The following is a 13,932-nucleotide window of genomic DNA, read 5'->3' as shown; positions in this document are numbered from 1 at the left end:
ATGTTGAGACCCTTGCTGAAAACTAGCCAGAACCCTATTGTGTTTCAGATCGAATGCATTATTGTTATTCTGTCTGAAATTCTACACCAAGGGAGAAAGATATTGAATACTAGTCTCTGGTTTTGGCACATACCAAATACAATAGCTCAAGTGAGTTAAACTTTAGAACTCTAATGAGAGCAAATGTTTCACTGTTGTAAACCTACAATTAGGATTTTATAGAGTGGCTGCACTAGGCAAATGGAGCAGAGCGTTGCTTAAGAGAAATATTTTATTACCTCAATGGTGCCTGGTTGAATACAACTGACTTCCAGGAACGACACTGAGGTGAAAAGAGTCAGTTCCAATGCGACACATGTATTGTGTCAACATAATGCACAGGCAAAAAACAAAATGGAACCTGTACTTTGAAATAGGACCTCGTTTTGCCTCCTCAACAATAATTACATATGTGTACAATACTGCGGTTATGATACTGTCAGTAAGATGATAGATCAGGATTTCAGTAGGTTATCCTTAATGCTTCTCTGGCCACAATATGGGAGTAGTTTCTTACCTGTAACTCCATTCCTCCAGTGTTGGTATCTTTCATGGATTCACATGCTGTGAATATTTCCCGTCGCCAGGCTGGGAAACCTCAGTACTTTAATATAGCTGTTTTCCTATGGAAAACTTCGACACTTGAGTGTCCCATCATTGTCTTTATGGGTGCTTTAGGTTGCACCAATAGGCCGTTCAGTATAAAAAGCCCCGCCCTGCAGCTTCCCTTCAGATTTTAACCTCACCAAAATGGCTGAACTCAAAACTTATGTTTGCCTGAAAAGGGGTCTGGGGGGGCAGAGGGCGCATGTGAATCCATGAAAGATACCAACAATGGAGAAATGGAGTTACAGGTAAGAAACTACTCCTTTCGCCAGCATTGGCTCTTTCATGGATTCACATGCTGTGAATAGACTACACAGCAGTAAGATAACCTGGAGGTGCATAACAGGCAAGACCCGTGCCCCAGGCAATCATGAATGAACAATAGGCAAGCATACATTTTCAGTTATAAAGACTAAAAACATCAACAAAAACCATACCCCAGAAGCTGCAGGGCTTACTTTATCAGAACAGGTGTTGGAGGGCTGCACGCTCCACCTGCACATCCTCCACATGTTGGCGACCTAGACAGTAGTCTGGTGAAGGTGTGTGGCACCGCCCATGTTGCTGCTTGGCAAATGTCAACAGCAATGGCTTGACGGCCTTGTCATGGCAAAAGGAAATCGTAGACACCAAACGGGAAAGGCCCTGCTTCGAAATAGGCCCCTTGTTGGAGGGGCCGAAAGCCACAAATGGCCGTCTCAACGTTCTGTAGGACTGAGTCCTGTCCAGGTAAAACTTCAATGACCTCTTGACATCCAAGAAATGTAGTGCTTTCTCTGCCAGAGTGGACGCCTCTGGAAAAAGAGTGGACAAGGCCAATGTAGCGTTCTTATGATACTCTGAGGGAATCTTCGGAATAAAGTGAGGATTTGTAATTAGGAGAACCTTGTCCCTCATGAAACGCAGATACGGCAGGTTGATAACCAGAGCCTGAAGTTCGTAAACCCTCCTGTCAGACAGGATGGCCAACAGATAAGCCACCTTCCACGTGAGAAACTTCACTGCCGTCGTGGACATAGGTTCATACAGCGGTTTCATGAAGGCTGAGAGTACCAAGTTGAGACTCCAGACCGGAGAGAACATGTTTGGGGGGGGGGGGGGGGGGGGCAGGGGGCACAGAGGGTGAGGGGTCTAGTTCTCAAAAGGCCTTTGAGGAAATGTTTAATCAGCCGGTCACTGAACATCAGTGTAGCGTTGCGCTGCCTTGTGAACCTGGAGATGGCAGCCAAATGGGCCTTGATTGAGGACAACTCCCCTTCGCCAACAGCAGAAGATAAGGCAGGAGTTGTGGAGGCAAAACCTGCAATGGCTGCATGTTCGGCTGCTGCACACACCAGGCACAGAACCTTTTCCACTTTCAGCTGTAAGACACATTGGTAGATGGCGCCCTTGCAGCCGCCAAGATGCGGCGACAGTCCCATGGAATGCTTCGGTGTGGTCAGGAGCCACGCTGCAAGGCTGAGGGAGCCGGGGTCGTGATGACACACCTTTCCTTCGTTCTGCGACAGACGATCCAGCTCTGACCCCAGATTAAGAGGGTCGTCCACTGCTAGGTGAAGGTGGTCAGGGAACCAGGTCTGTCAATGCCAGAATGGGGCTACCAGGATCACCGTGCGCACCATCTGGATCTTTTTCCAGATCAGAGGAAACGCATATGCAAACTGGCCGGTCCACGGGAATGAGAATGCACCTCACCCCACCCACCACCGCCCGCCCCCCCCCCCTTGAGTCCGTATGAGCCACCCTGCTGGCGAAGAGACGGCACTGCCCATTTTCTGGGCTGGCGAATAAGTCCCCCATTCTGTCCTCGCCACCTCGCTGTCCTCCAGTCGCCATTTGTACATCTGAACTGAGTCTCTGCTGAGAGTATCTACCTGCTTGTTCTTAACCCTCGGCAAATAATAAGCCACCAGTTGCATCTTGTGTGCTATGGCCCAGTGCCAGACCACTTGAGCCTCATTGGATAGTGGCTGTGAATGCATGCCCCCCGGTTTGCGGAGATAACACATAGTTGTGGTGTTGTCTGTCAGAACCCGGACCACAGAGCCCTGAAAGAGGGGCAAAATAGACTTCAGTGCCCAGTGTACTGACCTCCACGCCAGACGATGTGCAACAAAGCCTCCTTCAGGCACCATAGGCCTTGGACCTGAAACTTGTCGGGGTGAGCTCCCCACCCCACCTTGGAAGTGTCTGTTACGATCATATACTGAAAGTCAGGCTCCACCAGGGGCATACCCCGCACTATGTTGATGTCCACCATTGCATGGCATTGGCCTGCGCCAGGAGATGAGAATCTTGTCAGACCAGGAATCTAGAACCTGTGACCATCCTGAAGCGATAACCGGCTGTCGCGCCCAGGAGATGAGAATCTTGTCAGACCAGGAATCTAGAACCTGTGACCATCTTGAAGCGATAACCGGCTGTACTGGCCGAATGAAAAGCCGACAATTTGGAATGAGTGGGATGCAGGATGCCGTGGAGCCTAGAAAAGACATGTACACCCGGACCATGATAGACATCCCCGGCACGAGCCCCCCCCGAAAAACCAAGTCCCTGGAGGGCGTCAGACAAGATTTGGCGAAGTTGACCGCAAAGCACAGATGCTGTAACAGGATCATATCTGCTCAGAGAGACTCAGACGCCCGCTGACGAGGCACCCCCCCCCCCCGCCACCAACCAGTCATCCATGTACAGATACACATGGTGACCTTCCCTGCAGAGGTAAGCCACCACCGGAGCCAGGCACTTGGTGAACGTCCTGGGAGCCAATCTGAGGCCAAAAGGGGAGAATCCAAAACTGGTAATGCTCGTCGCCGACCACAAACCGTAGAAATCTGTGATGTTTGGGGAGCACTGCATTGTGGAAATAAGCATCTTCTAGATCCAAGGATGCCAGGAACTCCCAAGGCTGCACTGCCTGAATAGCGTCCTGCAACGTTAGCATCCTGAACTTTTGGGGTTTCACATTTTTGTTTAGCGGCCTCAGATCCAGAATGGGGCACCACTTTCCGTTCAGTTTTTTTAGGATGAAAAACCGGGAGTAGGTTCCTTGTCCCCTTTCCAAATTTGGGACCTTTTCTATAGCCCCTTTCTCCAGCATCAGGCGCACCTCCTGCCGCAAACCTGCAGATGCGATTGCCAGACCTTCACCGGTGGAATACGGAGTGGTGGATGACTGAACTCTAAAGAGTGGCCATACTGCACTGCATCCAGCACCCATTGGTCTGTCGTAATCAAACGGCACTCGTCGACATGTTGCACCACTCTCTCTCCAAGTCGACTGTCAGTCATTGTTGAGGCTTGGACTGGTGGCCTCTAGTGGAGGAGGGGGCGGAACCTCTCTTCCGCTGACTTTGATAGTCCTTGGCTCGCTGAGCTGACTGGTAAGATCAACAAAACCCCCGAGATGAATAACTGGAGCGACTGTAGCCTTTGTTCGTGATCCCACAAATCTGGCATTCCCCGAGGCACTCCGAATGAGCGAAAGGGACGAAACAAATGCCTACCCTGCACAGCATTGCCAGAGACCTCACCATATCCGAATCCACCTTCATATTATTTAGAGCCTTGTCAATTTTCTCCCCAAACAGCTGCTCCCTCTCACAGGGCATGTCCACCACTTTATGCTGCACTTCAGGTCGGAAATTGGTACAGCGCAACCATGTTTGTTACCGGAGGACGACCCCATTATTTATCTGTTTAAACCCGGACTCCGCAAAGTCCACTGCAATGTTAATGCTATGATTGGAGGCTTTCTTCCCCTTACAAACCAGGAGCATCGCCTCCTTACACTGCTGCTCAGCCAGATGGTCCAACAGTGGCGCTAACATGTGCCATATATTTTCCTGTCGTAGTGCACCATAATGGCCAGCGAGTTGACCGCCTTTGCCGTCGTCTCCCCCACCTTCAGCACCTTCTTGCCAAAAGCATCCAGCCCTCATTGTCCGGGGGAGTCACACACTTATTCTGGCTACGAGTCTTCCAACTGGCAGCTGCAGACTCCGGCATGGGCTGTGACGTGAGGCACTTCGGCATGGACTCAGGCACCTTAAACTTTTTCTACTGGCGGCCTTTGACCACAGACTGTGAAAGGATGGCACATCATGCAAAGCCCTTCCTGCCACATGTGGTCCAGGATGGGAATAGAGAAGACCACCTCTCCCCATATGATCAGATAAAAAGCAGTCTTTTGTCTCCTCCTCCGGAGTAAGGCCAAGCTGGTGGCAAGCCTTGGCCATCATGGCATGAATAGCACCGACTTCTTCGGGGGGGAGGGTCAAAGGGGGAAGAGGGATGCACTGGATTGCTCAGGGGATCCACCTCTGGGTCCGTATCCCAGGTATCCGTCTGCCTGGGCGAGGACAACACTGTCGAAAGCACGTCTGGCAGGACGCTATCACGTTCAGACTCCTCCAGCTCCCCTTCTTCCTGAGCACTACAAGGAATGGTGCATCCCCTAGGAGATTGAACTGGAGGCCGAACCTGGGGAGACTTCCTTGGCGGACCCTGGTGGGGGGTACCCACCACATCCTTCGGTCAGGGAATGGCTGGAACCTCCCACCCCCAAGGGCTGCACCAAGGTTTGAGCCACTGGGAGCAGGGCATCCAAATGTCCAAGGAGCAACTGCAGCGTAGTCAGCACCTGCATGGAGAGCAGGGAGTGCAGGTTTAACAACGGATGCTGAGGCGGAACAGCCCCCAGGCTGGCTGACGTGGATGGAACCAATGGTCGTAGGCTCAACTCAAAAGGGTCCAGGAACAGATGAGACTCCTCCTTCGGACTCGGGCCAAATCGTAGGTGGAGGCATCTTGCTGTAGTATCTCCATTGTGAGCAACGACGCAAATCCGGTCCCAGACTGTCACAGCACCTCCCCGGAAGGCCATGGATCTCCAGCGGACCCGCAGAACTCAAAGTCCCACACCCGCCGGAAGAGCCACCGTCAAGGCAGTAGTCAGCAAGGTGGACGAAGGGATGGAACAAGTTACTTACCTGTAACTGTTGTTCTCCAGCATGGGTCTGGCATGGATTCACATGCTCATGAATATTCCCCGTCGTCAGGCTGGGCATCCTCGGTAAAGAAATAAATCAGTATCAGTTTAGTTTCTGATCTGTCTTTCTTAGTAGTACTGCCCCCAGCGAATGACTCCCCTCTCCCTAAGCCCCTCCCCTGGCAGCCATCCTCAGATTTTTACCGCACGTTTAAGTGTTGGGAGTCCTCATGCTATAGCTCTCGAGCTTTTACTGCGTTTTGCGATTTTTCTAAGAGTTTAATCACATTTTTTCAGTCAATCGAGCCTCAAGCTCCACCGTTTCTACATCCGATCAACGGGGACCCGTTTTGGAATTTTCTACGCCCCTCAAGGGCGAAGTTTTCGTCGAGTACGCTTCTTGGAGGATTCCAGAAGACCTTGAGGCCTACCCCGTGGACATGGCTTAGGACAAGGGAAGCTCGACGTCCAGATCCAAGCTGTTCAGGAACTGCCCTGGATGTGGATTGCTGAATGTGTTCAAGGAGGACTTTCAGACCCCAGCACCCCAGGAGACGGTGACGACGGATGCCTCCCTGGAAGGTTGGGGAGCGCACACCGGAGATGTTCACGCAAGAGGTCTTTGGCTCCCGGAGGAGAGGCCACTCCACATCAACATCCTGGAGCTCCGAGCAGTGTTCTGGGCTCTCAGGTCATTTCTCCAACCCTCAAGGGCAAGGTGGTAAGGATCTTCACCGACAGCACCACCACGATGTTCTACATCCAGAATCAGGGAGGAACCAGGTCCCCGGCCCTATCCAAGGAGGCCCAGGATCTGTGGCATTGGGCTGTTGCCCAGGGGATTTTTCTGGTGCCCTTCCAGCTAGCAGGGATAAAGAACACCATCGCCGACTCGCTGAGCAGGGAGCTGCGCTCATGCCATGAGTAGGAACTGCATCAGGACCAAGTGGATCGGCTTTTCCAAAAATGGGGCAAACCCCAGATCGACCTGTTCGCCAGCAAAGATGACCGCTTGGATGCAGAGCTGCAAAGGCGTCTGGAAGACTTTACTAGACGGCGAATGACACCGGTCCTTCGACAACAACTTCAACAAGGAATGTGACAGCGACTTCTCCTTGTATGATGAAGACGGGGCCTGCGCAATGGATCCCCAGGCTTCTCCGGCAAGCCTCCGATCCCGGATATGCCCCTTCGTTCAACCAGCAAATGAGCAGCCGGTTACAGTCTTTGAGCGTCTTCTGGGAGAACCCCTGGCAAATCTCACAGTTCTCCACGGAGTGATTGGGGTACAGGCAATACAGACAGTCCACATGACCATCCCCTTCATACACGTTCTTGAGGCTGCAGGTCTCGCACGGCCGGAGCAACAATCTCTTCGGGCCCACAGATGACATTATGGGCCTGGAGCACACCGTAGCAATTAGGTCGTAGAAAATCGAAGAGCAAAAACTATTCGAGAGAACACGAGGCAATCCCAAAATTTTGGAGACAGATGAAATCTGAAGGGAAGCCGCAGAGGCGGGGCTTTTTATACTAGACGTCCTACTGGTGCAGCCTAAAGCACCCATGAAGACGTTGATAGGACACTCAGTGTCGAAGTTTTCCATAGGAAAACTGCTATATTAAAGTACCAAGGTTTCCCAGCCTGGCGACAGGAAAGATTCACAGTATGTGAATCCATGAAAGATGCAATGCTAGATAATTACAATTCCTTTGTCTGAATTTGAGGTCACAACAGTTTCCTAATTGCACAAGGACACAGCCATATGGTTACAGCAACAGTCTGATGAGGTAAACAGAGGAAGCAGCAGATCAAGTTTGGGATGGTGCCAATACTGGCCTTGCAGCTTTAGGTGTATATATACTAGGACCAAGAATCAGATGGCCGCTTGGGCTAGTTAAAATAAGCGACATGGTTTATCTCTGTGGCACAACTCACCAACACAGATTCCAATAATGTTGAGCTGCAAATCAACAGAAACTCTCAGTACACTTACCGAGAGACGCTTAGACAGTGAACAGAAGGAGTTCCTGGATGAAAGCTTCAATGGGATGTCAACCCTTTGAAGCAGTGCAATATTATTTGAACTTGTCAGCTTCCGTGAAGACCTGCTGCACAGCAGGTGGTCCAGGGCTCATGTGAAACGATTCAGTAATACACTGTGGCCAGAGACACCTGGCAGTCCAGCAGGAAGACCTGTACAAGCCAAGTATACGTGCAACAAATATGGTCTCCTATCTGCAATATCGTTCACGGGCAGGAAGTAACTGTGACACATCAAAATGTGCGGGAAGTGCAAACTTCCAAGAGCCCAGCTCGTTACTGAACCACTGGCCCAGAGGTAACCTTTGACTTATGGCTAGGAATTGGTTCCACTTGGAATTTATGGCCTCAGAACTCCCCTTGCCCCAGGCCCTCCATCCACCTAACTGCAATATCATAGCAAGTAAGACAGAGGGCAGGTGTTACTTGTGGGGAAATATAATTTGTTGGGATGGAAGAGCATCCGGAATTGCATTAAATTGTAGGTTGCTATTTCAAAATGAAGATGCGTGTTGAATTAGTGTCTACACCAATGTTAACATCCATTTCATATTATAGACCAGAAATTGACAGTTTGATGTGTTCTGACCAACAGTATAGAAAAAAAACAATACATTTGAATATAGAGTTCTTGCAGGAGTGGCCCAAAGTAGTGCCTAGAAGGTTTGAGCATTTAGAGAGGTTAATCCCAGAGGTAAAGAAGCGAACAGATATTACGAAACATGTTCAAGTGTGAAAGCTAGTCTTCCATGAACAGAAAAAGGCTTTTGAAGTTGCCCACAGTACAGCCACTGTATGCACTCCCCAAGATGAGATCTGCTCCAAACTGGCAAAGTTGTTCGAAATAAATTCCCCCAACGATCCGGTTTCATCGAATGGTAGCCAGTTGGGGAACTGCACATGCATTTATTGCACAAGGAGGTAGTGGACTCAGAGGCAAGTAGGGGGTTTAGGGAGGGGCAGGTGTATGTGTGCGCGGCTGCCTGTGTATGCACACAGGTTAGTAATATTGGGGGGTGGCAGGGTGGTCCTGCAGCTGATAAATGTCTGGGCATGGGGGGGATGGAAGAGGGCTGAAGGAGGAGTGGGAGGAAGGCTGAAGGAAGAGGGGCAGGGGAACCGGGGTGCCTCCAGCATTAGGGGACAATAGGTAAGGGGGTGCAATATAGGGAAAGATTTTCCCTTGCAGCGTTGAAATCCGGCCGAGTCAACCAGGCTTCAATGGATTTCAGAATGCAAGGAAACAATGTAGAACCGATATGTTCTACTGATATCTCCGACCAACCTTTTCACCACAACTGTATGTGTAACACTATTCTTTGTTTTCCTGGTAAGTGCCATTTGATTCTGTGGTTAATGTTTGAATAGAGATGGGAAATCGTTAATACTGTACCCTCAAGACCAGTCAGATATGACCTGCGGGATAACTTGCATCTCAATCCCTTGTGCTCTGAGAGGTCTATGCAGAATCCTGCAAACTACAACAAGAGCTATGCCATTTAATGAATAATCAAATGGAGTGAAAGGTGAGTTTCCTACCTGTAACTATTGTTCTCCAGCATGGGGTCTGGCATTGATTCACATGAAAATACCTGTCAGGCTGGGAATCCTCGGTAAAAGACTTTGAATTACAAACTGTATTTCTCCTCTCCCTAAGCACCTCCTCTGGCAGCCATCTTCAGATTTGGTAAGCACTTAAAGTGGCAGTATGACCAAGAAGAGCCATAGAGGGGTCAGAGGGAGGGCTCACATGTGAATCCATGCCAGACCCATGCTGGAGAAAAATAGTTGCAGGTAAGTAACTTAAACTTTCTCCAGCATGTGGTCTGGCATGGATTCACATGCTCATGAATAACTAATACTTAGTACAACATTACGTAACCACAGGAGGTGGCAAGGCTCAACAGAAGCAATTACACTTGGCCCTGGAACAGACCTCAAATGGGTTGTGTAGCACTGCTTGGCCGACTCTGGACTCCTCCATTGAATCCCTGTCAACGTAGTAGAATTTCATAAAGGTGTGCATGGACCTCCACGTAGCAGCCCTGCACATGTCGAGCAGGGGCATACCAGACAGGAACGCGGTCATCGCAACAATCGTTCTTGAGTGGGTTCTTGGATGGCCGGGCAGTGGTCAGTTAGCCAACCGATGGCAGTGCGTGATTCAGCCAGAGAGCCATCTCTGAAATGGAAGCCTTGGACAGTGCCTTCCCATGGTTCACAGGACCAAAGTTCACAAAGAGCTGTGAAGTCTTCAGAAAACTTGTGCGTGTCACGTAGAATTTGCTGAATGTTGAGCGTGAGGGCCTTTCCGCCAGCGACATAGATTTTGTGGGAAAAAAAAACACAGGTAACACCAAAGGCTTGTTGAGGTGGAATTCCAACTGAACCTTTGGTATGAAGGTGGGGTGCATATGTAGCACCACCCTCGATTTGTGGAAAGCAGGTAAAAAATAGAACCTTTTCTGTCAAAAAGAAATGATACAAATAGCTCAGAGAGCAAACTCAAGGACTCCCAACACTGAAGCGTGCGGTAAAAATCTGAAGATGGCTGCCAGAGGAGGGCCTTAGGGAGAGGACTGTCATTGGATGGGGGCAGTAGGACCTGGAGGACAGCGATTGGTTTAGAGAAATACAGTTTGTTAGTGAAACTGTTTTTTCTTTTACTGAGGATTCCCAGGATTGTCTTTTGAAATTAGTGTTCCACACCACTTATAATATCCGACTATGGCCTTAGTGTTTTACCAGGTTTTCCCTTTCTTTTAGCAGACTTTCCTAGGACATCACTTTCCCCGGTTTGCTGTGGACAACTGTTAGTTATGAAATGGACTGTGCAACTGAGCCAAAAACTGCCAATTAGGAGCACTTTTACCATCTGACCAAACTGGGACAAGGTTGTTGGAATAGAGCCAGTGCATCATGCCAGCTCAGACAATGACACTTCCACAGATGCCAAATATTATGTGGTGGAGAACCTTAACCCCTCATCCTATGGAGCAAGGCCAGAAGTGCATCTACTAAGTTACAATGAAAATTACACTGCCAGCTAGAGATAAACAGAGATGCCTGCATTTATAAGCTCTTTGTTTTAGGAGGTGGCAGGAGTATCAAGCCGGTAGGCCTAGCTTTGATGTACTTAATGTTGCGATGGCCATGTGATTAATGGATAGGTCTGGATAGCAGGTTGCGTCAATTAGGAGGGAACGGGTTAATGGATGGGTATGGTTTGCCTTGCAGGCAAACTAAAATCCCCTTTTGTTTCACCATCACTGAAAATAAGAATGAGAGGGTCTTAAAGTGGCCATCACTGCTCGCCAACTTAATCACTTCCTGGGAGTCCTTGGAGGTAGTAGCCAAAGTGGTGGTCCAGTAGTCGGCGTGTCCTGGTGTCCAGATTCCAGGGCCAATCCCTCAGCCTGGAACCGCGAACTAGCCAGATCCACACCAAAAAAAAACAACCTGGTACCTGAAGGGACTTCTGCACCGATGGCCACTGCGCTCCCTCCAACAGAATCCTATTGCGAATCAAGAAGGTCCAGCGATTTCAGGAACTCCTAGATTGGAGTACTAGTGCATTGGAGTACAAGGGGTAAGTAAAAATACTGGTTATGCTCCCACCCCTTCCTGCCCTGGGTCCCCCCACAAAGATTTTGGATTGTGAGCGCATGTTAAAGACTTTCCTTTTGTTTTTTTACTAAACTTTGGAACACTTAAAACCAGCTAGTGGGCCGTAGCGGTCTGATCCAGACTTGCTTGATCCGCAGGAGCTGCTGAACCCAACAGACCCACCAAGAGGTCTCATCTGCGGCTGACTGACCGAACAGCTGAACCAGACACACCCCGGGGAGAAGGGGGAGTGGATAACATAACAAATATAGCCTTCCTGTCTTCAAAAGGGTTAGAAGATCAGCAGGGGATGAGAAAAAGAACATGGGTAAGATGACCACTAATTTCCCTAGCCCTAGCCTTAGCCCTAGCCCTAGCACCCCACCACCCACCGAAGTTCACCTTACCACCTTTGGTCTTCTGTTTAATGCCGAGAGGAAATTAAAATAGCTTGGTTGGAAAGGAATTTCCTTATTATCCTAGTCTTTTATTTCCAAACATGCAATCTTGATTCATGACATCATTGGTTCTTAAACCTTTAATATTGAGCTCTTAGCCTCCCGCAGGTGTCATGGCCACTGCGGGTCCAAATCAAGAGGTCCTGGTTGCAATTGCGGAACTGAAAGCAGACTTGAAAGCGGCCTGGGAGGCCAAGCTCGAAACAGTGGTGGCCGAATTGAAAACAGTGTTGGACCTTAAGGTCGGTGAAGTGCGAGAGGAGGTGAATCTACTCAGACAGGATGTGAGGTCCCTGTCGGAGCGCACGGAGAGCCTGGAGAAAGAAGGGAGTTCGAACACAGCAGACTGTGCCTCACACAAGTCGGAACTGCATGCCCTGGTGCAAAGGGTGGGCAACTTGGAGAACAGAGCGGAGGAAGCGGAGGGACGTGCCCGTAGGAACAACATCCGCATTGTGGGCATACCGGAGGGAACAGAGGGCCACAACCCCACGGAGTTTGTCGAAACCATGTTGTTACAGGAGATAACCGGAGGAGTTCTGTCTCAAGGATTTGCTGTGGAACGAGTGCATAGGGCTCTGACAAGGAGGCCGCCGCCAGGCAATCCACCTAGGCCAGTCATTGCCAAGATCCTTAACTATCGGGACCGGGAAAGGATTCTGGAACACTTTCGTAAAGGTGGAACGATCAAGCGAGGAGAAGCAAACATAACAGCCTACCCGGACTACACCCTGATGATGCAGCGGAGCCGAATGAACTTCGGGGCTGTCAAGAGGAGACTGAGGGAGGCGGGTCAGAAATACATGCTACTTTACCTGGCGAAATTGAAGGTCTTTTACAAAAATAGGACCTTATTTTTCGACACTCGAGGATGCCATGGGATGGCTTGACACGAAGGGCTGCCCACAGGAGCCTGACATCCAGGCGGAAGAAGGAGGCGGAAGAGAGAAGTAAAGAGTAACGGGAGTATTGGGAGATGGTGCGGCTTAAGACAATGGGACTTGATTATAGTCACTGATGCGGCCTGTTCGTAGACGGGCCCGGAGTAGGTTAGATAATACATTATGTGCACGGTGCCTGTTGCTTTATTTTAGGAGCCTTTCAGGGCTAGTCCTCACACCCCCATTTAGTATTAATAGTTAAGTGGCCACTAGGGCGACTTTACCCTACTGAGCTCTGGGTGTACCAGACAGGGCTAGATGTGGGGGTGCCTGAGATCCAGGGATGGAGTTGGGCAGCAGTTGGGGGGGGGGGGGGTAGTTCTTGGGGAAGGGATGGGCGGGGGGAGGGAAGGGGGTGGAGTTGTGTGTATGTAGTTTTGGGGTGTTTGAGTTTAAACACGAGCCTACTGGGGATAGCCCTAGAATTGTATCTGTACTGCGCAGGCGGATGGGGTTGGCTAAGAGGGAGGGAGATGAGCACTGAAGAGCCATGGGGGATCTTAGAATAGTGACGTGGAATGTCAGGGGGCTTAATAGCTACCTAAAAAGGAACAAGGTCATGCTATATTTAAAAAGACAAAAGATAGATTATTGCATTGTTACAAGAGACGCATTTGACACGGGAAAAATTGGAGCTGGTGGGGAGAAAATGGAAAGGTACTGTAGTGGGGTCTTCGTACTCGGCCTATGCTAGGGGTGTGCTGGTCTGGGTGGCGCCGCACGTCCCGTTCCAACTGATACAGGAAATGGTGGACACTGAGGGGCGCTTGGTCATGGTGAAAGGGGTGGTAGAGAACAAAGAGGTGTGCATTGTAAACACATACGCCCCTAATCAAAATACGGCGGAGTACTTCCGGACTATGTGCTCCAACCTGAGCTGGTGCGTGGGGGGTGCAGTGAACTGGGGAGGAGATTTCAATTGTGTGCTAAACCCCGAATTAGACAGGTCGGACGACAAGATGGTCAAACCTGCCCCAGCAGCTAGGGCATTGCAGTCGTTGTTAGACGACCTTGGATTGGTAGACGTGTGGAGAACAATGCATCCTAATGAGAGGCAATATTCGCACTACTCGGCCCCACAACAATTGCACACTAGACTTGATTACGCCTTTGCCACATCAGATGTAATGATAGCGATTGTTCACATAGAATATAAAGCGAGGGTCCTGTCGGATCACTCGCCCCTGGTTCTGGGGTGGCAGTACAGCCGCCCTAGGGCGCGGATTCCGACGTGGCGCCTCCGTGCGG

The sequence above is a fragment of the Ambystoma mexicanum genome, chromosome 3p, assembly GCF_040938575.1.
Source record: "Ambystoma mexicanum isolate Mex_15411 chromosome 3p, UKY_AmexF1_1, whole genome shotgun sequence".
NCBI classification, from domain to species: domain Eukaryota; kingdom Metazoa; phylum Chordata; class Amphibia; order Caudata; family Ambystomatidae; genus Ambystoma; species Ambystoma mexicanum.
This window is presented reverse-complemented; position numbering follows the sequence as displayed.